Here is a 26,872-nt window from a genome sequence, read left to right as displayed (position 1 = left end):
AAACAAATGCAAACACACCCTAAGTATAAACATCAGGGATTGATATTCTGAATAGGGATGGAACCACCATCCCAACCCCCTACAGGAAGAGTCACTGTTCAGTAAGAATTCCTGCTCATTATGTGACTTGCTTCCCCATTTGTCCCTGATTTGGTCAATTTTACTTGAACAATTAAACTTATTGATTGACCATGGTTCTGTCCCACCTCATGCCCATTTGCCTTTTTCCCATTTGGACCCATCTCTTTATAAAATCTCTAGAAAAAAAACAGGGTCCTTGGCTAGCCACTTGGAACCACTTCTATCTCTCTGTCAGACAGAAGCTTTCTTTCTTTCAATAAATATATTCTGCTCTTAACCTCTGTTGTTCCTAACATTCATTCTCTGATTTAGAGAACACAAATTTGTATCGGACATATAGTAGGTGGGGAGTTTCATCCCCTGTATCACTGCCACAAGCTCCTATGGCCCCAAAAGAATCCCTTGGTGGAGATAGTTTGTTAGTGACAGAAACTAAGCTGTGAGATTCCTGGAACCTACATGCGTGGAAGGAGTTAACATGTTGTCATTAAAAAAAAAAGTATGTTGTCATTTCAAAATTGCAAGCAGTTTTCTGTTTGGGGAGAAAAGAAGTCACCCTGGAAGATTCTTTGTTTTGAAAACAAACACAAAACCAAAAAAAACAACCACAGAGATAAAGTCATTGTCATACTTAGAATAGATAACGTGCGTGAGGAGGCATCTGAAGAAGTCAGGCTTCTTGGATGTCACATGAAATAGTCTGTATCTTAGTAACTTGAGTTTGTGCAGAAATATGTTTCCCCTAGCTATTCCTGGAGACTCCTGTGATTCTGAGGAGGGCTGTTGATCATGAAGAAGAAAATGTATTGTAAAATTAATTTATCTTTCACCACTTTCTTTCTCTTCAGAGGAGGTTTGTGGCAGAGCCAACGCAGGTATCTTAAAGCCTAGGGTTGTTAGAGGTTTGTCTAAGGTAAATGAAGGGTGACAGTCACAAAGGGGTCATGAGGCTTGGTGTCTGCTGGGAGCAGATGCTGTTAATTTGAATGGGGCAAAAGCACCCTCAGCTGACTGGTAAGAGACTTGTCCCTGACACTTGAGGAGTCAGAAATGTCTGAAAGTTGCTGGGAGAAGGGGACAGTTCTGCAGAAACTTCACAGTGTGAGCTCAGTGAGCGCACAGGCACTGTGCCATGTGATGGGAGTTCCTGTTTTCAGGCCAGAAGAGACCTCAGAGGCTGCCACTATGCCATGTGCTATGAAACACCACCATGTGAGGGACTGTTCATTCCCGAAAGGTTGGATGAGCTACAGGAATGGGGCTGTCCTAGCACACTTGTGCTAACATTTTGTTAGCTTTCCTGCATTTCTGGGCGGGGAGATGTGGCTTACCATGGGCCTCAGGGACCCTGACTGGACGGGTTTGTCTGAACACATCTCCTAGGACTGCTCAGGCAGGAGGAGGACATGGCACGTGGTACTGCACTGAGGGAAAGATTCCCTAGGAACTGACGAATTATGATGTTGCGTTTCATGGTGCAGCCAGTCACAAGTCACAGGCTATGTTGTAGACGACAGGAAACATAATTTTTTTTTAAGGAAGCATAATATTGCATCCCAAAAGAAGGGAGAAGACAACGTGTGGGTAGAGCCATTCAAAGATACCCTGCTAACCCTGTCCTGCACTGCCCTGCCCTGCCCTGTCCCCACCCACACACCCACCCACCCACCCACCCTTCCTCCCTTCCCTTTTTTTTTTTTTTTTTTGGTACAGTACTAGGGGTTGAACCCAGGGCCTTCACCCTGAGCTACACCCCCTCTCCAAGTCCTTTTTCTGTTTTTTATTTTGAAACAGGGTCCCACTGCCTGGCCTGGGCTCAAACTTTCAGTCCTTTTGCCTCAGCCTCCATGGTGCTGGGATGGCAGGCATGTGCCACCATGCCAGATGTTGCTTCTTTTTGATTGGATTCCAGACATGGGGAAGTTTATTTTGAGATGTATATAATATGTTTGCGTTTTGTTCTAAAATGTAGATAAGTTACCTAGAAAGAAGTTGATGCTTTCAGGTCTTTTTAAGCTTTCCTTGGTGGGCCTTGAGCTGCATTCAGCTCAGCCACAACATTCCCGAGTTATGAGCAACCGTGTGATGAACAGTGGAACCAGGAACTGTTTTGTGGGGGGAGGGCTCATGCTAAGCCTTTGTTCTACTGATACAGGGGAATGAAACTCCTGACCTACTATATGTCGGGTACAAGTTTGTGTTCTCTAAAATCGAAGAATGAATTTTAGGAGCAATGGAGGTGAAGAGCAGAATATATTTATTGAGAGAAAGAAAGCTTCTGTCTGAAAGAGAGACAAGAATGGGTCCCAAATGGGTTGCCAGGGACTCTGTCTTTTTCAGGGACTTCTACAGAGTAAAATCATGAAGTTAGATAGGTCAAAGGTGGGGAAAAATGGGAACTCGCAAGGTGGGTGTAAGGCGGGACAGAACCGTGTTCAACCAATAAGATTAATTGCTCAGGTAAAATTGAGTAAATCAGGAACAAATGGGCAGGCTTAACAGCAGACATTCTTCCTATAGGCAGGTAGGATGCTGACTCCGGACTTCCCCAAGTTGACAGAGAACTATTTGGATTGTCAATCCTTAGAATGTCAGTATATTTGCTTTGCCTTTTGTTTGGAGATCTGGCCCATGGCAGGAGGTGGTTGTTTCTTTAAAGGCTGCAAGGTATCTGAACTTCTGCACTGGCTCCTTTGAAGTCTCAGCCCTGTCTAACTGCCTATATTTCCAACTAACTCAGCTGCCTGTAACACTACCACTGAGCTACGTTCCCAGCGCTTTTTTATTTTGGAGGTGGAGGTCTATGCTGTTAAGACTGGCCTTCAACTCCTGATCCTCGTACCTCGACCCCCTGAGTAGCTGTGACAACAGCTGTGACCACTTCCCTTTTAAGCCAGTGATGGTAAACCTGTGGCACACATGCAGTAGTGGGCTGTTTGTATGACTGAAACCTCTAACAGGCTTGCTATCTTAGACTTTTCTTTCATTGCCAAGGCAAAATACCTGACACCAAAAGTTCACAATTCATGGAGGTTTCAGCCCATAATCAAGTGGGTGTGTGGCAGAGGGGCATTCCAGAGGAGAAACTATTTATGGTGGCAGAAGACAGCAAAATCAAGCAAGGGGAGAGGAGGACAAGCCTCTTTGTTTCTGTGCCTTACATTGTATCCAGTCTGCCAGAATTAGTGTGGTGCCAATCCAGTCAGTGGACTGATCCAGCACTCACCCTTACTTCCAGCATTATACCACAGATCAATCACACACTCTACATTCAGTCCCTCTTAAAAAACCCCTATGACCTTGTGAGGTTTGGGGGGGACATTTAGACACACTGGCCATCACTGCCACTGAATGTGTGTGGGATCCTTCTCTCTGGTCTTTTTCTTCTTTTTTTTTTTTTTGTCTTTTTCCTTTTTATCGGTACCAGGGATCGAACTCACACTGTCTGCTTGAAGGCAGGTGCTTATGTTGCTGAGCTAAATCCCCAGTCCCTTTCACTGCAGTCTTTACAGCTCTTGTCCACCTGGCCCTGGTCGGTTCCTCATGTGCCTGAGCCACTGGGTTAGGGAGTACTCTGACGTCTTCAGCACTTTCTCTGCAGCTCCCTGATTTCCCCTGTCTTCCATTCCCCTACTGTTTCCATTTGACCTACTATCTGTCCGGTATGAGTTTGTGGGAACTGAGTCTGAGGAGAAGCAAGGGGAGGGATGGGGTCAGCAGGAAGCAGCAGCCCAGCTGACTCCCTTCCCTGCAGCCAGGGATGGGGGTGGACCCAGCCTAGACGGACTACCTGCCCACGCTTCCTCTTTTCCCAGATGGACACATGGTCTGTCTTGAATCTTAGGCTCAGCCGCCAGCTCTCAACTCCTAGCTTCCCTGGCATCCCTGAGAGATTTGAGGGCTGAGTAATCGCCCCGCAGCTCACTGCCACCTATAGAGAATGTGGATTTTAAACTGCTCAAAAATCTGTGGTGGAGACACCAGCAAATTATGGGATTCTAGATTGCTACATTTAAAGATCAATTTCACAAATAAAGCTGAGAGTAGTCTTAAGGAAATGTAACGTTTTCAAATCTCATGGTGCCCCCTGGTGGATGTACTGTGGTACTCCTCCTGAGGCTTCCTCCAGGCTGTGCTTTGGGGACAGTGTGTCTCCAATTGAGATCTGAGAATTCACACTCTGTTTGCCTACTGAGGTTCCATGTCTTGTTCGCTGAGGGTGAATGTGATTTATGAAGGTGTTATGGATTGAACTGTGTTCCCCAAAAGATGTGACCTCATCTGGAACATGTGTTTTTACGGATATAATACAGTGACAATGCAGCATGTCTGTGTCTTTGTGAGATGTACAGGGCAGGAATGGCATGGGACAGCTGAGGCAGTGTGGGGTGAGGTGTCTACATGCCAAGGAGCGTGGAGGACCCCAGCAACTGTGGAGCCCAAAGAGGGCCTGGAAGATGGTCCCTCTCGGCCCCGGAAGGAATCAGCCCTGCCACACTTCACTGCCAGGCCCAAGGGACGATGTTTCTTGTTTATGCCACCTGTTCTGACTGCCCTAGCAGATGGCACAGATCAAGTCTAGATTTTGGATGAGGAGCAGTTTGAGTCACAGTTGCCACATAATGAGCTCAGACAGATTATTTCAATTTCTCTGAGCCCCAGCTTCCCAGACTGCAAAATGGAGGAGCACACAAGTGACGGTCCTTCTCCAGGGATCCTGTGAAGGGGGAGTGTGTGACTTGTGAGCAGCAGGGCACTGTTCAGTGTTGAGTGAGGTGCCGGTGCCAAGGTGTGAGGAGAACTCGAACCTGAAACTAAAGCTGAGAACTTTAGTCAACCTGGTGAACTCCTGCGTTGAAGTTCTATTGATTAAAGCTGTCAGGGTCAGTTTGACTCTTGGTGGAAGGGTCTGAGTATAACCCAGTCCAGTCAGCCTGGCATTTGCCTTAGCAGATATGGAGGTTCTACTGTCTGGCTTGTATTTAGCGGCAATGCCAACATAGGTGTTTTTGCTGCCACCATTCCATGCAAGGATTTTGATGTTTCAATCTTCTCCTGTAACTCTCCAGCAGGTAGAATGAACCTCCAAATTGAGTGCTATCATTCATGTAGGTATGTGGCCTCAAGTCTGTAGCCTTCTAACCCAAAGAAAAATTATTCTGAGACAGTTTGGATTTCATTGTGTCAAAAGTCATCTCATAGTGGGTGTGGTGGCTCACGCCTGTAATCCCAGCACTTGGGAGGCTGAGGTAGGAGGGTCATTGTGAGTTCGAGACCAGCCTGGGCTACAAAGTGAGCCCAAGACCTGCCTGAATTGCACAGCGAGACCCTGTCTCAAAAAAAACAAAACAAAACAAAACAAAACAAAAAAAACTCGTCTCACAGCTGGCAAGCCAACATTCAATGACCAACACAGCCCAGCCATAAGTGATTGGTCCAAAAAAATCTATCAACATTCCAGCCAAGACGGAAGCAATCCAGTTTATAGGAGAACTTCAAATTCTCACTCTTCTTTTCTGTGTTTGGTACAAATATGGCATCAAGAGTCAGTTTCAACCCCTCAGCCAACTTACTTTCCAAAGAGATTTCTGTCCCAAGAGTTTTGTCTGTGTTCCATTTTTGGATGCTGCTAAGTCCCTAGTTACATGTATTTGTTCTCTAGGTTGCCTGACACTTGCCCTGTATAAGAATGTCCTGAAGTAGAAATTTCCACTTCACTGCAAGACTTGGTTTTCAGGTCTATTTGACCAAGCCAAGCCCATATCCCTTGTGGAAGGCATCCTTAGCAGCCTTTCCTAGGTCCTAGGTCATGGTATGGCAGTGTGCTACACATACGTCCAACCTGAGAGCCTGTCTCTATTGCCTTCAAACTGACGATGTCTGCACCCCTTTCTCAGTGTGTTCTCTCTCTTTTTTCTGTCTCTGTTTGTCTCTCCTATCTCTCACCTGTTTCTCTCTTTCCCCCTCACATCTTTGCAGCTGAGCTGGTCCCGTTGCCTTCTCTCTGATGCTCAGCAACTCTTCTCCCTCTTTTCCTTCCCCCTAACTCACATCCAGAGTTGATTTTTAGCAGATCCCTGGACAGTTCCTAGTTCTAGTTAAATAAACAAAGCTGGGCTGCCTCTGTGTAATTGGTAGACTTCGGTTTACACAAAATGTGTTCCAAACTATGCTGAACAGAAAGTTTTTCTTTTTTCTTTTCACTAGTTTTATGGATGCTAGAGAAAGTTTTTCTTAAAACATATTTTCTTGGTACTGAAAGCAATTTTTATTGCTAGGAATTTGGAGTTTTACAGTGTGCAAAGGAGAAAATAGTGATTAAATCCCTCCATAACCAGGGACGGACGGGGCTGACACTGGAGAGGAGCCCTGCACCTTCCACACACGCATGCACACTCATCACTGCTGGCGTACATGGCATGTGTTATTGAATAATCTGCCTTTTCATATTAACATTCATGGTGAACATTTTTCATGCTGGTATTTTTCTACAATGTATTTAAAGCTACTATATATTTTAAATTTGTAGTATATGAATATGTCAGATTTTATTGACTACTCTGGTTTCGTTGTTGATTTGTGTTTTGGTGTTTCCAGGATTGAACCCATGGCCTTCACCCTGAGCTATACCCCGCCCCTTTTTTAGATTTTGAGTCAAAGTTTCACTAAATTTCTAAATTTCCCAGACTGGGCTAAATTTTCAGTCCTCTTGCCTTAGCCTCCTAAAGTAATGAGGTTACAGGTGAGCTAGGCTAACATGCTAGGCTACTCTTATTGGACTTTAAAATATTACAACAATTCTTTTCCATTAACAGTATCATGAGGCTGAGTACTCTAGTACCCAAAACTTTATCCACAACTACAATATTTCTTCAGCGTAAACCTTTGGACACAGAACAGCTGGGTTAAAAGGACACACAGTTTAAGCTCCTGGTATGTGAGCCAAATTGACCTTTAGAAAGGCCACTCTGGTTTCCACTTCTGCCCTCAGTGTTGAAGATACGGTTTCTCCACTCTAGATAACACTGGCAGGCATCATTTTTTTTTCTGTTATTGTACTGTAATTTAATTCTGTTGTTATTACAATTAACAGTCTGGCCAATGTGGCATGCTTGTAGTCCTAGCACTTGAAAGACTGAGGCAGGAGGATCCATGAGTTTGAGGCCAGCCTGAACTACATAGCCAGATCCTGTCTCAAAACAAAGAAACAAATAAAACAAAACACACCAAAAAACTCCCCCCACACCAAAACAACAACCACAAGATAATCAATTAACCAACAAACAAAAGGCCCCAGAGTTAACGATCTCATAACTGTCAGTCCCTTACCAGCAGAATGTCATCTACCTCAGTGAGCTTTCCATGCACTTGAAAAGCATATGGGCTCTGCCATCATGGGGCGGCACAGCCTGGTGGCCAGTGATGTTGAAATTTGTGTCCTTACTGACATTCTGTGGACTTGTTTATCAATTGCTAAGACATAAATCCTGGACTCTCCCAATATAGTTTGGTTTTGTCCACTCTGCCTTTCCGCCAGCTTTACCTACGGTGTTTGAGGCTCCATTATCAGCACACACATTTAGCCTTATATTTCTTCGAAGCATTCACTGTGTATCATGGTGTAATGGCTGTTTATCGCCCTCATTGTGTTTGTGTTGGTATCTACTGTATCTGTCACAGCTACAGCTTCTTATGGCTTTTGGTTTTTGATAGGCATCTCTATGGCATATTTGCCCCCAGGCTTTTACTTTCAACCCATTTATGTCATTAATGTGAGCTGTGATAGAACTGTGGGGGACCCGCGGCAGCTGAAAAGATAAGAAGTATGAAATATAAATGACCTTTCTTTTGAGAATGCAGGAAGAGACACCCCGATCCCCTGGGGCACGGCATCTCCACCCCTAGGGTCAGCGATCTCTCTGTGGAACAGGTGGAGTGAGGCACGTAAGTAGCCTCGGTTTGGGGTGGAACCTAAGGGGGCATTAGAGATGCACAGGTAGCCCATTGGTCTTTGTTTGGTGCCAGAGGTAGATTCCTAGGGGAGGGGGAGATGGAGTTCCTTGGCTTTACCGGCTACAGTGTCCTGTTTGGGCCAAAACCCTTTCAAGCTATTTTTGATTTTTCCTTTTGCAGTACTGGATATTGAACTGAGGGCCTTCATACTGAGCTACATCCCCAGCCCTTTACAAAAAATTTTTTGAATTTTGAGACAGAGTTTTACTAGATTGTTAAGCTATCCAGATCTTCCTGTCTCAGCCTCCCAGAATACAACATACTTGGCTTAAAGCAGATTTCTTACAGACAGACTAGATAAAATCTGTTTTTGTTTTTTTGTCATTTTTAAAAATAAAAACTCTAATTGACAATCTTTGCCTGTAAATTTACTTATCTGTTTTATATTATTGCTGTTATTAGTTTAACCATTTATTCTGTGTCATTCTTGATATAACTGGGGTCAGTCTGCTAACCCACATTTTTCCTCCCATTTGTCCCATCCATCTTTTGTGTCTTCTTTCTTTTTTTCTGTCTTATGTTGGGATTGAGAACTGTACTCCGTCTTTGCTTTCGTCCTGTCACTATTGTTAGTGGTCCCTCCAATGTGGTAGAGGGTGAGAAGTGCGAGTGTGCTCTTTTCAATGCATGCTTTTATTTCTGTTCCCACCCCTCACACTCTTGTGGCCACACAATTTATATCTGCACATAGAAACCCGACAGCATGCTGGATGTTTGCTTGAGACCAGAGTTTGGCACTATGTGTATGAGATGCAAATGGTACATGTACCAGGGTAGGAGGGCCAGGCAGCATCCCTTGCAAACTACTAAAGGTGCTGCAGCACAGAACAGTGCGGGAGCAGACGGTCCACCTTGCAGCGAAACTCTCCGTGCACAGAAGCAGCCAGCAGGCAGGAATCTCTGGTGGACTATTGCTTGTGATCCCTGCTTTAGATAGCTAAAAAAACCTACATCCAAGAGCACAAGATTTTAAAAATATTTGTTGACATTGGTTCCCGTATCTGACATTCTTTTTGTCTTACTTCTCTTTTATGTGTTGACTTCATTTCATGTAATTTTCCTTCTCTCTGTGGAACTTTTGGGGTATTTATATACAGCAAGGCTGTCAGCAATACACGTCTTGACTTTTGTTGCTTTTGAGACAGTCTTTATGTTTTTTTTCTCCTCAAAGAGCATGTTTTCTTGGCATGGAATTCTAGTTCAGCAATCTCTCCCTCAGCACTGTGAAGATGTCACTTTGGTGGCTACCATGACTGTTGGTAGAAGGCTATAGTTATTTGCACTTTGACTCCTATGTAAGGAACTTTTTGTTCTTTGTTGTTTTTTTTTTTTATTTTTTATTTTTTGGTTCTTTTGACATTTCTCTGTGTCTGAGTTTTCAGCCGTTTGACTATGATATGCCAGGTATATTTGAACTTCTAGGATTTTTATAGTCTTACAAATCTTTTATAGTCTTACAAAGATCTTTATGTCTTCAGGTAGCTCTGCTCTGCTATTTGCTTTTACTCCTGGGACTCACACTGTGTGCCTGCAGGACCATGTGACACTGTGCTGTGTGTTTGGGTTTTGTGACTACCCACCTTCTCCACTGTCCCCCCATCATTGCCACCATCACCTCCAGCTCCTCTGCCACAACCACAACCATCGTATCCACTTAGATAATGTTTGCAAGGGAAGGCATTGTTCTAACCACTTTATATCTACAGTCCTTTCAGTAATCATATCAGCCCAACAATATAATCATACATATTACTATTTTTTTTCTGGTGCTGAGGATTGATTCCAGGGATACTACCACTCAATTACATCCCAGCCCTTTTCATTTTTTATTTTGAGACAAAGTCTCACAAGTTGCCAGCATGGCCCTGAACTTGCCACAGCCTCAGGTCTTCCTGCCTCAGCCTCCTGATGATCTGAGATTATAGGTGTGCATCACAGCACCCAGCTATTATTACTATTATCTTTGTTTTATAGGACTTTGTACAGGGAACTGTATGATGTAGAGAATAGTGAAGCTGCAGGGTTTTTCTGAGCCTTGGCGTGTGATTGCAAATGCCTCTATTACCGAAGCCAGAATTTTGTTGCTTGAGTCTGGTTCAGGGAACTACATTCAATCAGCCACTTGTCAAACATTGCATGGCAGGAAGAGGAGTAGCCATCAAGGGCAGTGACTCTGTCCTCCCGTCTCCATTTTCCCTGTAGCTGCCAGCATGCAGGAAGAGTTCGAGGAGTGCTTTTCCAGAACTGTGCCTTCTCCCAGGAGAACACAGATCTATGGGGGGATTTGGCCTGTATGGTACCTCTGACTGCCGGGTGGCTTCTCTGCTCTGCTGAGCCCTCTTGGCTTTTCCTGTCTCCTGACAGTCTCATGGCCGAGCTCTGGGGTGCCAGCTACTTCCTGGGATTCAGGGCTTGTAAACCTTATGTTTATCGGTACTGGGGATTGAACTCACGACTGCCTGCTTGAAGGCAGGCGTTTATGCCGCTGAGCTAAATCTCCAGCCCCTAACTTCTATACTCTTAAGCTCCAAGAATCCAGTCTGCAGGTATTTGGCTTGCTGAAAATCATATAAGTGGAACTTTCTTTATTTTCTCTGGAATGCACGTTTTAAAAATGAGAATTGATATTATAATATGTCTGGGACAGTTCTAGTTTGCGCCTGTTGTCTGAGGGTGATTGTTAATGGTACCAGAATTTACTCACAAAAGGATCACAGGTTTATTAGATGGAAAAGTATATGGCTACCTGAAGTCGAACGAACCTTAAATCCAATTTTTCTATAGCATAACCTGTTTTTTCACCTGTTAAGTGAGAGTAGTGGGTATAAATGTTATGTAGCACTGGAACAATTAGGCCATGCTTTGAGCCTCCTAGGAGGAAGCTGCTGTAGAAATCTTGGGTGCTGCTATCACTGTTGTTATGCTTTTTATTATGCTTGTTGGCCGATTACACATGTAACCTAACTTAGGCATTAGCCAATACTTTGTAGGGATCATAATTTTTACACCGAATGATATAGTCTTATAAATATTGGATTCTTTGGAATGTCTTCTTTTTCTCTGAAAAATCTTAGTTTTTGAGCCTCTTTCATTTCTTTCCCCTGAGTCCACTCCTTCACACCCCAACCTTTGTGCCTATCTCTGTGAAACACTCAGCAGAGATAGGGGACTTGAGACCTTGCTGGGACCAGGTCTGAGCGCAAGATGAACCCTGGCTGCCTCTCTGTCTAGAGCAAGGATTATCATCCCGTTTCTGTGAAAAGCCAGAGAGAAAATTCTTTCAGTTCTGTGGACCTACTACAAATCCTCATGCCTGTTTCTACAGCCCCCTAAAGCAGCCACTGAGAAAGTTAATGAATTGCATGTTTGTGGAAGACCTTGTGGCCAGCTTAGTCCAGGGGCTGTCCAGCCTTGATCTGGTCTGGGCTCTCATCTCCATAGCCTTCTTGACTCAGAAATGCCAGATGTGGGACAGTCTTGGATACTTTTCTTATTGCTGAGAGAAAATACTTGACACTCAAAGTGAAAGGAGGAAAGGCTTGTTTTGGCTTACAGTTTGCAGAGGTTTCAGTCCATAGTCGGCTGTCTCCAAGGCAGGGGGGCATAGCAGAGGGACATCACAGAGGACAAACAGTTCACGGCAGGCATAAAACAGCAAAAGCAGCAAGCGGCAAGTCCAGGTGACCAATGACAAGCCTCTTTCTGTCCCTTGTATCTTATCCTGGCTACTCACCCTTAGAGTGGGCAGCACTTACTTACCCTTTATTCTAGCGCCCAGAGCATAAGGCTAATTTTGTCATCAAGGCACAGAAAGATAGGTCTATTAGACCCATCTTTCTTCTTTAGAATATTTCTATTGATGAATTATTAATTTCAATTTTATGAATTTTATTATATTAAACAATATGTACTTTAGAGAAAAAAGTATTCCAAAAGTATAGTATTGACAGTTAGTTTTTTTTTTTTTTTTTTTGTACTGGGAATTAAACTAATGACCTCATGCTTGCCAGACAGGTGCTTATACCATTGAGCTAAATCTCCAGCCTTAGTACTAAGTTTTAATATTTATTGTTTGTGGAAAAGCACCAAAAGTTATTTTCAACATCGGCAGGGTTTTGGTGTACAAAGTCTAAAAAAGAACATCAGAGATAAATTCCTTTTGAACTGCAATGAAAATACCAATATCACTGTACAAAAAATCCTTTACTTCAGTTATCACCCCTAAAGCAGGCTGCACATATGACCAGGGCTTGTCCACTATGTGCACATCACTTACACTGAAAGCACATGTCTTTTGTGCTTTCACTTCTCAGTGGTCTTGCTGTTTTGTCAGGACATTCTTACATCATACACTGTGCAATTAACAGGAACATAAAATATCAATAAAATAAACTATTAAATTCTTAGTACGTATTTTGCATTTAGAATAGACACCAACATTTTCACATCGGCTATGTACTTGTTCACAAAATCTTAATGATAACATCAGAAATAAATTCCTACATGAACTACAATGGAAATACCAATAAAACTGTACCACAGAAATAAGCTTTGCTTCAATTGTCACCCAAGGTCTTCCCACACGAGAGCCGCATGTGCCAAATACAAGTATCTCTTATACTGACAGCACATATATTTTGTTTTCCTGTACTTTCTTATAGGACACAGTTGACATCTCTTTTTGTTTCTCTGTTGATGTGATATGTTTTAGTGATGCTATGCCTGCCTGTTTACCTATCAGCTCACCAGTGCACTCCACAATATTTTTTTGTGTGGTTCCCTGAGCAGAAACATCTTGTTTATCCTCTGCTGTAAATGATCTCTTAGAAGCTCCTGTCCCACTCCTGTAAGCAAATTTCTCCATGATATTTTGCCCTCGTTATTTTCATAAGCTATCTAACTATTTATGCCACACATGTTTAGTGCTTTGTGTTTCAAATAACATCCTAGTTGATGCATAACTCATCAAGAACATCTACTCCAGTTCGGTTTTGTTACTGAAAATTTCCATCTCAGGCTTCCATTTTGTCAGGGCTTCCCTATCAATATTTCCATCATGGTAAAATGTTGACATCAGCAATATCAATTTGCTTTTCTTTGCCATATATGAGGCCAATGCTATATCTTTCTGAAGTCCAAAGATTGTGCTATACACGTCTCTGTTTTGAAATTGTGACATTTCATTTGGAATATTTGATCTGTTCCTGTGTACAGTTCCTGTGCTGGTCAATTTGTGCTCTGTTAGCAAATGTAACATGAATTGGAAGCTGCTAAACCAGTTGTCAAATGGCACATTCCAATTAATTTGGGAGATGGGAGTGACAAGTCTGTTCATAACATCATTTAGTTTATTACTGTATGAATAAGGACCTGATGGCTGAGTTCCAGGATAAATTTCTAACTGAAAGCATAATAAATCTTTGCATCTATAAGAACATAAACTTCTATGCCATATTTTGATCCATAACTTTTCCATAATTCTTTTACAATCCTGCAATCACCATAAAAAATCAAAGTGAAATAAACCAGACCCACTTGTGCAAACATTGTATTGTCTCACTAGTATGAGAATCTGAAAGAGTAAACAAGATCCAAAATGTTCATAAATATTGTGATTAGGGAAGAAACTGTTCAAAGGAAAGAAAAACTGTGATGGGAGAAAGGGGAAAGGAAGGAAGGAAGGAAGGGAAAAGGACAAATTATATATAAACACAAGACAATTAAGATAGTTATACAGCTGGTTCCTCTTGATTTATTGTGGGGAGAGTTTTGTGCATATATATATATATATATATATATATATATATATATATATATATTTTTTTTTTTTTTTTTTTTTGGTACCGGGGATCGAACTCACAACTGCCTGCTCGCAAGGCAGGTGCTTATGCTGCTGAGCTAAATCCCCAGCCTCTGTGCTAATAATTTTCTGGACAATGTTTCATGCCTATATCTTGTACTCTGAACAACTACTGTGACTACAACAGTATATAATGTGTTGATTATTGTTACTGTCCTACTAGCCTGTTTTGAAACTGTTTTACTGTTATTTCTTACTTTTTCCTGTTTAAAATAAAAAAAAAAAAAAGAAATCTGTGCTAAGTACAAGCAGACCTATGAATGCTTTCAGTTCAGCTAGGAAGGTGTCATAATAAATACCTTTTTGAATAGGCTATTGGTGCACACCGAACATTTTACTTGTATTTCAACCTCTGTGTATTTCACAGCATCTTGTAGCATTTCACCTGTTACAATTTCCAACATCAAATGGCAGTGCTGACAGTTTGTCTAATGTGTTTCACCCTTGCAAAGACCTAGTTCTAAAATTGGATTGTTCCATTTGGTTGTGTGGCCATTTTGCAACATTTTGTCAAATACTTATTCTCATTGCTTTTTCTTCATCATCTGAACCAACGAGGTCTTCATTCCCTGTGTCTGTATCAGTGGCTTCTTGCTCCATTGCACTGTCACAGGAACTTTGGCTCACATGGCCCATGTCAAAGTCATCATCATCATCATCATCCACCCACACCATTCTTCTGTTATGAAAGCATGTATTTTATCACAATGGACCATCTTCATCATCCATGCATGAGTAATCTGATAATTTTGACCTCCTCTAAAACCTGGTTTTTCATGTGCTGTTGTACAGAATCGGGCTTTTCTACCAGAAAAATCAAAAGAAAATGTCTTAAAAACAAATCCTGGAATAGTTGTCTATTGGACTGTCTGTGATGCCTGGGTAAACACACACAAAATGTTGGTTGGAGGATAAGGTGGGTACAAATGCCATTTTGCCACTTTTGCACACATGCACGCTCCTTGCCATTTGCCATACCAAGTCGGTAGATTGCTTCCTGTATCCCCTAGAGAAAGGTATTGAGATACACAGATGGCTACTATAATACTAAAGCATAAATTTACAGTAGAAAAGTAAGGCATACGTTTGCTGAACCCAGTCTTATGCTCCTAGGGTCACTGCACCATGAATCACCCCACCATCACACACCCTAGATCCAGCCTCTGAAAATCCCCACTTATGATGGCATAAGGCTTTGGGGGCACATCTAGACACAGGCTTTAACAGGGGCTATGTTACCACAGAGGAGGTCTTAGATTTCTCCCTCAGGGCTCAGCCACTTCTTCTCTCTTTTGGCAAAATGGATGTGTGTGTGTGTGTGTGTGTGTGTGTGTGTGTGTGTGTGTGTGAGAGAGAGAGAGAGAGAGAGAGAGAGAGAGAGAGGCATTGATGATAGTTGGGTATCAGTTTGTTCATTATGAAACAATGAAAGAAAAGAGACCCCAAGTGTTGGCTGGTCAGCAGGTGGCACTTGGGAGATGGCACAGAAGTGCCTAGCTCACAGTGTTTGTGCTGGCTACTATGGGGTACTCCCACCTTCATACTGCTGTCCAGGTTTATGCCCACATTTTCCTTCTTGAGGAAAAGGTGAGAGCCCCTTCATTTGTTGTGATGTGTGGTCCTGGAGGAGCCAGAGTGGCCTGGGGTTCAGAGGAGCATCTGGGTGTGTGTCACACTCAGTAGGACTGGATGGAGCTGGAGTCAGCGCCTTGCTCAGCTCTTTAGATAACCCTAACTCCTACCCCTAACTCTAGCTCCTCTGTTCTAGTTCTGGCCTGACCTTCAGTGGCTTTGCTGGTCAGCTCACAAAGGTCTCAGACAGTCCCAGTCAGGTCACCTGTGTGTCCTCCTGCTGTCTCATGTTGCCATGGAGCCTCGTTCTGTTTGTGGGATAGAGGCCACCCTGATTAATACAGCACATCTGGATCCGTCCCTAAATTTGCTGTCGTTGTGTCCTTGACATTGTCTGCATGCACACAGCCAATTACGTGTATATTCAACATGTGCATGGATTGTCTTTGGAGAGCAGAGGCATCTCTTTGGCTAGCTTCAGTTGCTGAGGTCTCTGTTAGACCATGGAAATGTCCAGGAGAGGTCACGCTTGCCAAGCCTTGGGCACTGTCTCAGAGGCCTTCTCTGCTTGCAGAATCGGATTCTGAGTTAAGGCAGAAGTTGAATGCTACATTGAGGTAGTCAGGAGAGCTTCAGTGATGGTCGCACTATGTGAGTTAGATACTCAGAAGCTCTCGTGTCCATATATCTTGCTCCCCTCCTGTCCTCCATGATCACCTGCCCTAGATCTCACCCTCTTGGGTGGGGATGTAGCTCATCTGTCCTGTGTGTCAGGTCACAGGGCTCTGGTGAAGGTCTTACTATGGCTGTCTCCCTTCTTTGCTCCTACCCTTTCCATACCTCAAGGCCAGGGTGAGCTTGATGACACAGGAGGTACAATACCTCCATTTGTCCCTCACACATCCCCATGGGCCTCTAAACTACTGATGACCTCAGCTGAACGTTACTTGCCCCTGGGTCAGTTATACTGTGCTTTGAAACCACCTTGAGCTCAGTATCCCTGATGGTCATGCCTTTTGCTCTCCAGAGCTGGCCCATTCCCCAGGGGGAAATCCAGGGCTTCTCATGCTGTGTGTGAGGTCTCCTGCTATAGCAGGACTCTGACCACAGAGTCTTGGTTTGATTCATCTCTTATTAACACTAGTGGCTCATGGAACCACTGAGGTTTTGGAGCCATTGATGATTCACACAGGCATTTCCCCATCTTGCGTATAAATTCAGATGGTTCTCTTTTCATCTACTTTTAAAAATGCTCAAATCTGAGCTGCTGCTGTGGTCACATTAGAACAAAGCTCAGACAGTCAAGACCCAGGACAATTCCCTTCAGGACAATCAAGACCCATAGCTGACAGTGTCATGACACACCCCCTTCCCAGGCTCATGGCCACAGTGTCCTTGGAAGTCAGTCCAACTTCATTGCCATTGGGAAAGAACAGTGCTGTGATGGCCCAGTAAGCATACAGCAGAAGTGTGTATCCCATCATGGCCTGGGCTCCTGAGCTCCTGATTCTGTTTGGATCTGTTTTAGTTATTTTTCTCATTTATGGGACAAGATACTTGACATCCAAAGTTAAAACAGGAAAGGCTTGTTTGGCTCGGAGTTGGTAGAAGGTTCAGTCCATAGTTGACTGACTCTAAGCAGGGTGGCATGGCAGAGAGGCACTGCAGAGAAAAAACAGTACATGGCAAAGCAGAGCAGAAGGCAGCAATTGGCAAGTCCAAGTGAGCTTAATAGGTTCTTTCTTCCCCTTTTATATTCTATCTAGTTACTGGGTGTGTGTGTGGGGGTGCCAAACCAATCAGTGACTGATTTAGTAATCACACACCCTTAATCCCAGCACCCTTAATCCTAGCATTGCACCATGAATCTGTCACACCTCTGAAAAAGCCCCACCTATGACTGCATGAGTCTTTGGAGGGACATCTAAACACAAGCCATAACAGTACCCTTGGGTTATGGTGCATCTCTGGCCTTCCCGTGTTAGAGAAAGAATTATGCCCCAACAAGTGAAAAAAGAAAGGCTGCACACAATTGGATGCAGGAGCATTTGCTCCTTTAGGAAAGCTAGTAAATTTTGGGGAACCTCCAAGTTCAGACAGTCTGGGTCTGCAGCAGAGAATGAAAAGTGTTTGAGAGTATGCGGCCACCTTAACTTTGCTGTTGAATGCAGCTCAGGAGTGGAGGAGAAATGACCCTCATCTGCTCTTTCCTATCACATCACTTCCTAGGATTTCTTTCTAGGGTTCGGTTTCCTGCTTTTCATTTCCTGCTAATTTCTGTTTTTACCTGCTTTGTTTTGTGTGCCCTTGACTGCAGCTACCAAGTGGAGAATGAACTACTGTGGTGCTCCTAAAATAACCAGGTTTTTTAGTGTGCTCGTTTTAATATCTTTTCTTTCTTCTTTATTTTTGCAAGGGAAAGTTGATTTCAAAGATTAGTCTAACTGGCAGAGGTGGAGTGGAAACATGGACACAAAGATGCCCTGGGCAACAGGAAAATCCCCACATCTCAGCAGGATTCCTGTGTTTAAAAAAGAATTTAGGTCTCTAAGTGATTCAGTGTTCATACTCCCTCTGTCTACATAGCAGGTGTTTTGTGAAGCTTAGCAATAAGATGAGGTTGAGTGCTATTACTGCACATTTTCTTTTTCTAGGATCTGCTAGTTTTTCTTTTGGGGTAGTTTCTCAGTCAGTGAAAGTTGTTGCTATATGCATAATCTGCCTGAGCAGAGCCAGAGAGGAGAAGGAACTGGGAGTGGGTTCAGGCCAGCTGGAGGGCACAGGCTGTCGGGGAGCTCACTGCAAAGACAAGAGCAGAGCCAGGTGGTGAGGTGGGGCAGTCACTATGATTGAAAGCTTGGAGAATATGAGGAGCAGGAGGTAGGTGCATGGTGTCACTGTGACCCTGAAAGGGCTGCATTAATCAGCCACCAAGGAACAGCAAACTGCCCCAGCTGGTTCCTGGAGGCCTCCTGCTCTGCTGACCAGGTGGGAGGAGTGTTCCCTGAGTGCAGAGTCACCAAGCTGGCAGGCCCTGGCTAGCTGGATTCCTCACAGCGTTCGGCTTCCACAGGGCTGAGCTTGAGCTCTAAGGTGAGGTCTGCTTCTGGCCTCAGAGGCTTTGACTTTCACAGCGGTGACAAAGAGAGAGCTTTTCATAAAAGGGAACCCTGCTGTACTGAGGGAACACAATGAGGCTCAGTCTTAAGTGGGGACAAGCATGGCTTGTTCTTTCCCTCTCCCTCTGTGCTTTGTTCACAGAATGTCCCTGGCACACTATGCCCCAGCCTGCTGCCAGAGCTTAGCCCTGCCCTTGCCCAAGGCTCGGGCATCATAAAGGCCTGGCCCTGAGGAGACTTTCGCCTGAAGGCAGGTGTAAAGGCCGGACCTGCCTGGTCCCAGGCATTTGTTAGTTCAAGGTTCAGACTTAGTCCTTTCGGTCATCCCTACCCGACTCCAATCCAACTCCTTCCTCTGGCAGGGTTGGGCCTGGGAATGGGGACATCTGAGAAGCAAGGGCTGTCCCTGCAGCAGGTTCCCTGTTCTGCGGAAAGTCGAGAGCTACAGGCAGATCAGATATGTTGCCTTTAGCGGCAGAGAACGGAGAGGGAAATGTGCTTCTCAGTGTTTCTCAAGTCCCAGGAATAAGATCCAGGAGTCTCTGCATCTTGGCCAGCTTTGTCTCTTGTCTTTCTTGGAATAGCAAATCCCTTTTAAAACCAGAAAAAAAACTTACAGTGGAGCAGCCCTGACCCTAAAGTTCCTGGCTGCCTCATGTTCCCGAGTCCCAAGACAGCTCATCTTGGGATGAGGTAATGTGCTTTGGTGACCAGACAGAAATTCCACCCGAGGAGAGGGTGAGCTGGGCTTCCTCTTCCCTATGGTTGGACATGGCGACCTGCGCCATCACTCTTACATTGACACACAAGTTCTTTGTTTGTTTTAGTTACCAGGGAGAGGGAAGAAAGAAGGGCCCAGGTCCCCTACCTTCAGGGCATTCATGAATGTCTCACGTCATGGCAGCATGATAGAACTCTCCCACATGCCCTTTGCTCACCGTATCCATCTTGGCTCTGTCTCTTTCTAGATCTGCTGCCTTGTACATGTTGCTTTGCATCTCTGTTCTGTAGGTGTCTTGGGAACAACTGTCCCAGCATTCTTTTAGGGGGGTGGCTTTGAGCTGCCCCTTGGCCTGCAGACTACTGTGTCTGCCCACACTCCTTTGTGGACTGCCATTCATGTGCTGTGCAATCAATCACCGCGAAGCAGCCAGCAGGGGGCGCAAGTTCACTTTGCCTCTGGTGGCTGGTCACCTCCCAGCGGGAGACATAGCAGTCTCCTCCTTGTGGAGATAGATCTGCAAGCAGAAGTTTAAAGGCTGAAAACTGTTTCTGACAGCTGTCAGGGCTGTGGCCACATGCAGCCAGCTGTTAGCTCGGGTACACAGCCTTGCTTCTGCAAGAACAGCTGTTCACTCTGAGAGCCCTGCCTGCTGCGTGGCTGCTGGAGGAGTCTCACCAGGTGGGCGGAAGAGGAAGTATTAGCTGCCTGGTACCAGGAAACTATGGCTAATGTTCCTCATGGGCACTGAGGCAATCTGGGAGCACCCCTCCTTGCATAACTATCTCTTCCCTGTCCTCACCCACCGCCTCTGTTTCCACCATTCTTCATTCCCCTGTATCATGGGCCCGAGATGCATGCCTGCAGGTATTGCGGTTTCCAAGCATAGGCTGGAGTAGCCCAAGAGGAGTCAGGGTGAAGGGAAGAATGAAGAATCCTCCTCTTACCTAGGGCAGGTCTCAGGACCCTTCCCCTCCTCTTAGGTTTCAGATGGGTTCAATGACCTCATCTGGTCCCTTGGTTACTCAAAATAAAGTTAGCTGCAAGCCCTTTATCACTCTGCTGTACCTTTCCTCTGCTTGCAGATCTAAGGAACGTCCAACAGAAAAAACTGTGCAGAGTGTTTGCCTTGTCCACTGACTTGCAGAGCTGTATGCGAGTCACCCAAGTGCATCCCTCCCCCAATCTGGGCACACAACAGTGTACTCATTGCGGCATTCACTGGGGCAGCTACAGCCGGGGGCCTCAGGACCCTGAGTGTGTGGGTGGTCGGGCCTTGGAGCAGGGTGACCAACTTGTCCTGGAAAGCCCTTTGCTCCTGGCATGGGCAGAATCAGTCATCTGATAGGATGTAGTCTAGAGGGGTTACTCTCAGGCTGGGTCCCTGTGAAAGATCTGTGGGTCCAGGCTGTGGCAGGTCAGAGCTGGGCAACAGGCCAACTGCAGGGAGAGCAGCCACAGTGACCCACCCCAAGGGGAGCCCTGGAGTGGCTTCTGAGTCTGTGAAAGAGCCCATTCTCCCCTGGCCCTTGGGGAAGGGCCCTGGCACTGGCCTGGCAGGCTATAGCCAGCCTATCCCAAGAACCTGGCCAGACTTTGGCTGACTGGCTTTTCCTACACACAGTCACGTCTGCTGCATGAGGCTACCTCCCCTGCACACAGCCACCTGCTCTGCACACAGCTACACCCCCTGAAAAGAGCCTCTTCCTCTGCAGCAGCAAACTCTTAAAAAATAAGGCTTTTTCATGCCTCTAAAAAGTTCAAAGTACCCACTTCCTGGGTGATCTTGCAGTGAGGGCCCTATGTCTGATGTGTCACCTGGATTCCTCTGCCCTGCATTCTGACCCATTACCACTTCTCAGTTCTGGTGCCCCTGCCTGCTCTAGGAAAGTCAGAACCTTACCAAAACCAGCTCTGGTCTTTATTCTTTATCTCTGTACCACACTCTACTGAGGGAGCCTGAAGTCTGTGGAGTCCACCAAACAAATGTCACACCCATCCTAGAGCCAGGAGTGACAGAGCCAAGCTGGAGGGGGGGCGGGAAGAGTTAGCTGATGCTACTCGGATTGATGCTGCTTTGCTCTGCATCATCCACTCCCCATCTGCAGTGGTCAGCACTGCATTGCCTGGGAGGCCAAGCGGGAAAAGCGGGCTCTGCCCTGGGCACAGCATAGCTGGTTGGGAGAGGACCCTCAGGCTCTGGGCACAGATTGGGTTTTCTTTATCAGCATCCCGGCTGGTGATGTGTGTCAGTGGACTTTCAGCTGGAAATGTAGACACTGGCTCAAAAGAGGTTCTGGAGGTGACCGATACAGCCCTGCCTTTCTATCTCAGGTGGTGGCTCTCACCAGGAGCTGAGTTTTGAGGCAATGAAAATGTTCTAAAGTAAGGTTATGATGATAGTTGGCCACTTGGAATACACAAAATATTACCAGCTGTATACTTTACATGGGTAAATGTTGTGGTGTATACAATCATTTCTCAATAAAATTGTTTATAGAGGATTAGAGGCTCCTGACCTCTGCTATGACATTCTACATTTAGGATTTGTGAACTTTATTAAGATACATGAAATCTCAACTTAAAAATAGAATAGAAAATATCAGAGCAAGGCGCAGGAGTAAGGGAAACATTATTTTTATGAAACATGTACATGTGTGTGCATATGTAATGTATACATGTGTGTGAATGGGAGCATGCGTATGTATGTGCATGTGTGCATGTGTAAATAGGTGTGTGTGCCCATTGTGCGAATGTGAGTGCATACGGATGTAAATGTCAATGTGTGTGCTGGACTGTAGTACAAATGTTCCCTACACTGGGTCATTCCAAAAATGCCTGGTGGCATCCACCCTATCGTGTGGCACACTTAGTAACAACTGCTTATCCACTTCTTGCTCTTCCTTTCCAGAGACAAGCGAAGGGCAAGATGGTTCACTGGGTACTGATCTGTTCTTCCACATAAAAGGCATAGGAGTAAGGGAAACGTGCAGGAATTCTGGCCAGCTGTGGAGACGCTCCCTGCCTCCCCCTGCACCAGTGCACGCTGCATAACATCGACTCGAGGTCTCTTCTCCAGTTTAAAGAGCATCCCACCCACCAGGGAGACTAATAGCTGCTCTGTCCCCAAGAAAACATGCCCTTGACTCCTGGTCTGGATGCTTTGTAATGTTTATTTTTCGTCTTTCCCTCTTTTGTTTGGTTCTAAATATCACCTGCATTAGGACTCTGGTGAGGGGCTGTCTGGACAGATACTGTGGCCTGAGTCCTTCTTCTTTAGGGACTGGGGGCCTGGACAAGGGCAGTACCGTGGCTACTGCTGGGAATATGGGAAGAGGCCTCATCCTCTGCCCAACAGAATGTGGACTTTGCTCTCAATCAAAATAAAGAAGCTGGGCACAGTGGCACACACTTGTAATCTCACCACTCTGGGAAGCTGAGACAGCAGGATCAAAAGTTCAAGCCTTGCCTGGCCACCAATTTACTAACTTAGTGAGATATCTTAAAACAAATAAAAAATGGTTGGTTGTTGGGGGTGGTGGTGCATGCCTGTAACTCTAGAATTTGGGAGGCTGAGGCAGCAGGATCACTGTGAGTTTGAGGCCAGTCTAGGCTACATAGTGAGTTAAAGGCCAGATGAACTTGTCTCAAAAAAAAAAAAAAAAAAAAAATGGGGGTGGTACTGGGAATGTAGCTCTATGGAAAAGCCCTGGGTCAATCCCTAGTATCCACCCCCACAGAAATAGATGATGTCATTCGTGCTTGGTGGCCAAGTTTTCAGTAGTGCTGGGATGACTGTTTCAGCAAATATTTTGTGTATGCCTCCTGTGTGCCAGGACACTGAGGGGGCCTTGAGAATGCTGTCAAATGCTAGCACAGTGCAGCCTCTTCCGTCCTGGGCTCAGGCTGGGCCTGGGCCTCCCAGTCCAGGAGGAGAGCTGTCATAAAGCTTCGAAGTGAGTAGTGAACAGAAATTCCGGCCAGGAAAGTGTGGCTTCAGCGATGAATGTGGGGAGGGAATTCCTGAACTCATTTCCTTTGCAGATAAGTTACATTATGGGTGACAGTTTGAAGGATAATGGTAAACTTCTAAGCTTCTTTTTCAAGCTTTTATCCCTGAGATACAGTCATGGGCCATACAATGTTGCCTTAGTTGGCGGTAGACCACAAACGGGACAGCAGTCTGCAGTGGTGTTGCCTGGTGACAATGGAACTGTCTCAGCCATGTAAGGAACTCTATGGTGTTCACACAGTGACAGAATCAATCACCTGATGGCATGATCCCTGAGCATGTCCCTGTTGTTAGGTGCAGCACAAGCATTGGGGATGGGAAGGCTCTGGGAAGGGCTGCTCTCCTGCTCTCTGGAGGGGAAAAGTGACATTCAACAGTTCCCTCTGTCCTTACTTCCCTAGGTGAGGGTTCAACTCTTACCCCCAGAAATACTTGCCTTTGTTTATTTCTATTTGACATTTATTCATTGAGTGAACAATGCACTCAGTTTCAAATTTCAAATCGGTGCTACAGAAAGGACGTAGCTTTCTTTCTCCCTGGAAGTTGGTACTGATGGGAGCCCCTTGACACTATGAGCACGGAGCCTTGAACTTAATCTGCAGATACCTAAATGCACAGCAGTTGTGCTAAGCTCTCAGGATGGTCTCATAGATCTTGCTCATTCTTTGAGGAAAGAGGTGCTTCTCGATGTTCTGCAGATGACTCTGTCCTTTCAAAGTCTACACCAAGGATGAGCCAGCTGGGTCCCTAGGTGCTATCAACACTGCTGTGTGTGCTCATGGGATCTTCAAGGGCAATTCTGGAACAAGAAAAGGAACTGTTTAAGATGAAACATGCTTCCAGGCATGGTGGCGCACTCCTGTAATCCCAGCACTCTGGAGGTTGAGGCAGGAGGATCATTGCAAGTTTGAGACCAGCCTGGGCTACAAAATGAACTCAAGTACAGCCTGAACTGCATAGTGAGACCTTATCATAAACACACACACACACACACACACACACACAGAGAGAGAGAGAGAGAGAGAGAGAGAGAGAGAGAGAGAGATGGAAGGAAGAAGGGAGGGAGAGAGTTAAAACATGTTTATGTTCTGTTTCTTATTTTGTTTTTTGACTTGTGGTGCTAGGGACCAAACCCCAGGCCTCACACATGCTAGGCAAGTGCTCTGCCACTGAGCTGCACCCCAGTTTATGTGTTCTGTTTAACAAGATGAATCGGAGACACAAGTGAGGAAATTATGTGCACTGGCTTCTTGACAGTGGAACTGCAGGATACTTTTCGTCATTAGGTCAGATCATCAGCCAACACAGCTCTGTTTAGGCTAGCAGAGGAGAGCTGTGCCCTGCTTCTACCTTCAGAAAGTAAGTGGGGTGTGCTTATGTCAAAGTGCACCTGTACCTGCTGCATTGTGAGTCTTCCTGAGAACCATGCACAAATCCACTTCTGTAAACACGAGCGTGTGGTAGAACGCCCTTGTTGGTTGCCTGGAAACTGTGGGGGGAGGGCTGCTTTCTATTTAAGGCAATAAACTATTTTAGGTGAAGCCTTTTGTAAAGAAAAATAAAAAATAAAAACCTACCCCTAACTAGTGTCTCTGCTAAGTGGGGGTTCCTTGCTGTGACAATCATCAAAGCTGGTGTTGGGTTGTCCCCCTGTCTGGAAGAGGCCACACCTGGAATAAGGTTTGGTGGGGAAGAGGAAGCCCTGGTGCTTCCTATACTCAGGAATGTCCCGAATCTTGAGAAGCTCAAATCGTTGCCCCATTCTGCAGGGGAGGAGGGCGAGGCTGGAGGAGGCTGAGCACCTCCCGAGGTTGCAGGGGAGGTGCTGCAGGTCAGGGTCCCAAGTGCTCACTGCCCTCCACCTGAACCAGGTTTGCAATGAGAATCAGTCTGGGGCTAATTTAGGATGCAGATTTCCAGGTCATTCTCATTTTTGGCTCTTGGAAGCCATCCTCAGAGTAAGGAAGTGCCTCTCTCTGGATGCAAGTTTGCCATCCCCTGTGTCCCCTCACAGGCCCTCCTGGTGCCTGGCCTGCTGTGTGCTGCCTGCCTTCCCTGTCCTCCAAGACAAGCAGATGCTTAGAGCAGCTCAGCTCCCTTAGCGTCTTCAGCTTAACCAGGGGCTTAATGTTTTAATGATCAGGGAATTTTTACTTTATTTACTTTGCATTTTACAGATGTTTCAAATACAACCAAGAAAAAGAACTTAAAATTTACAAAAACCAATATATTAAAGGGTGACAGGCTGGCAAGAACATTTCCTTTTTCAAAATGCTAACTCAACAAGATCACCTTTAGCATTCCTTTAAGTGAAGAGCTATATAAAGGCAGGTCATGTGGGTATGTTTCTAAAACTGAAACTAGGCTTTTGTTTAAATTTATTTTTATTAGGTATAACTTAGCTCCTATGGAGCTATGAGAAAGAGAGCAGGTGAGACAGAAAGAACTGAGGCCGCCCTCTCTGCCTTACTCTTATACAGAAGGGGCCATGGTCTGATGGTCATTTGCCACATTCGCATGACCCCCATCTTCCTCTGGATGGCCTGGGTTATAAGTCCCTGGGTCTCCCAACACCTAGGGCTGAGAGGAGCTGGGCTCAGGGGACAGAGATGCCCTCTCCATGTTAGGAGAATCTGCCGGGGTTACAGTGATCTTGTTCATCAGATCTGTTCCAGATGACCATGCTCTGGCCCCCATTTCTGGTGTAGGGGTCCTCAAGCAGGTCCATGATTATACAAACTGCCCAGGCGCAGCCTACTGCTCCTTTGTATAAGAAGCTCCTCACAGTCTTTGGTCAGTGGAAGAGGGTGCCAGCCCTGAGGGGTTCCAAAGACTAGAAGCAGCCAGTGGAGGCCAGTAGCAGTTGTTGGAGATTAGCAGAGAATCCCTGAGAGGTAGTGGAGGCAGTTGGGAGAGCTCCAGAAAGCTTCCTAGGGGGCCATGAGCCTTAGCTGTTGAGGAGATGACAGCGGTGGGTGGGAGCCGATAAGAACTGTGATACTGAGGGTTGTGGGCCCTCAGAGCCTGGAGCTGTGACACTAAAGGCCGGGGCCACCAATGCTCAGAGTCCAGGGCAGCTAACATCAGCCACTTCGGTGATCCATGATTTCTGTCCAAATTGAGCAAAAGAACTCTTGGTTAATTGGTGACATGTATGATATAGTTTTTACAACAAATATCACCATTGCTAGCTCAGATCTTCCTAAAGTATGCTCTACATAGCATCAACACCCTATGACGTTAATGAGCTTTGAAAAAATATGTAACTGGAAGTTAGGCGTGTTGGCGTACTCATGTAAACCCCAGCACTCAGGAGGCTGAGGCAGAAGGATCACTGTGAGTGCAAGACCAGCTTGAGCTACAAAGTGAGCCCAAAGCCAGCCTGAACTGCATAGTGAGACCTTGTCTCAAAAAGACAAAGAAGAGAGAAAGAGAAAGAGGGAGAGAGGGAGAAAGAGAGAGAGAGAGAGAGAGAGAGAGAGAGAGAGAGAGAG

At 45.4% G+C, this 26,872-nt stretch overlaps 1 pseudogene; it reads right to left on the bottom strand.

Annotated features, from left to right (window-relative positions):
- Positions 1–4,910: 4,910 nt before the first annotated feature.
- Positions 4,911–9,739, bottom strand: LOC100722459 (voltage-dependent anion-selective channel protein 3-like; annotated as a pseudogene).
- Between the last annotated feature and the right edge of the window lie 17,133 nt (positions 9,740–26,872).

This window comes from Cavia porcellus, unplaced genomic scaffold (assembly GCF_034190915.1).
Source record: "Cavia porcellus strain 051 isolate PalLab524CR breed Dunkin Hartley unplaced genomic scaffold, mCavPor4.1 scaffold_13, whole genome shotgun sequence".
Classification (NCBI taxonomy): domain Eukaryota; kingdom Metazoa; phylum Chordata; class Mammalia; order Rodentia; family Caviidae; genus Cavia; species Cavia porcellus.
The sequence above is the reverse complement of the archived record's forward strand: the minus strand, read 5'-3'. Positions and strand labels throughout refer to the sequence as shown.